Source organism: Octodon degus, unplaced genomic scaffold (assembly GCF_000260255.1).
Source record: "Octodon degus isolate 3935 unplaced genomic scaffold, OctDeg1.0 scaffold00308, whole genome shotgun sequence".
NCBI classification, from domain to species: Eukaryota; Metazoa; Chordata; class Mammalia; order Rodentia; family Octodontidae; genus Octodon; species Octodon degus.
In genome coordinates, this window is record NW_004524884.1 from 773308 (window position 1) to 774527 (window position 1220).

Below are 1220 nucleotides of genomic sequence, written 5' to 3' on the forward strand. Positions count from 1 at the left end.
TTTGTCAGGCTGGAGTGTTGTGGGGATAGAACTACAGCAACCTGAGGCTGACAGCTTTGTGGAAGCAGCCACTTAAAGAACTGAGCTAGGGCCAGGCCCCCCAGAAATAGGAATAATTTTATGCATTCATTCAAACCAAAATACTAAGATATGTAAAAAAAAATGTACTAATCCATAATAGGAAGAAAAATTACTGATAGAACCAAAGTGAAAGTGTTTGCAAGGGAATATCAGAAAAAGGAACTCTTCATGCTATAAGGAAAGACTTTCATCTTTTTTAAAAAAAATTAAAACTTTTTGGAAGGTTGTATGTGATCTGATACTTAGGTTTTGGGGGTCACTCTAGCTGTAATAGGGAAACCAGATCAGTAAAGGACCAGATTGGAAATGTGGTAACAAAGTACCTACTAAAGTAGGTTATATGAGTTCTTTGGAAGAGTCAGAAAAAAAGGGAGATGGAGACAAATATACAGATATAAGAGATAAATACAAATAGTTCCATTATGTACTTAAAAATGCTAATAATGGCTAAAGATGGTTCTCATTTTTCTAGCCTAGGGCAATGGATGAATATAGGTGACATTCACAAAGATAAGGAATAGCGTAAAAGAAGCAGAGTAAATAGTGAATAAACTCTGTGATTTAGGTAAGGACAAGTTGAATTCGAAAAGCAATTAAAAAAGCTCTGGGTATATGTGTCCACACTAAGACTGAAGACAATCCTTGAGACATGAAGTGGGGATTATCAGCCTAGAGATTTTAATCAAAGCAGAAGAAAGGCCTGATGAGTATACCATTCTTTAGCTCATTTTTTGAAAAGATTTGGGAAAAGCAAACCTATTGTGAAGTAGAAAACTCGCTGAGTCCATCAGGACATAAGAGCTCGAAGTACATGTACACTCCATGGCTTTGTCTCATATGGAAGCCCACTTGTTTTCTATGGGCCCCTAATTTACACAAGTGAAGTGAAGAAGAGGACAGAACCACATAGTGTGAAAATTTTCAGTTCAACTTTTCTATGAATGTGTGAAAACTCTCAACATACATATCACTCACCAACTTACTATGCTTCAGGGAGATAAAACATTTTTTTCTGCACTGGGTGAAGACTAAAGGTGACTTACCAGAAGGACTGTGACAGAAATACAACATCGAACAAAAAATGTATACACACTTAAAAAAATAAAAATAATATGACTTTTTCTCAATAGATAGTGTTA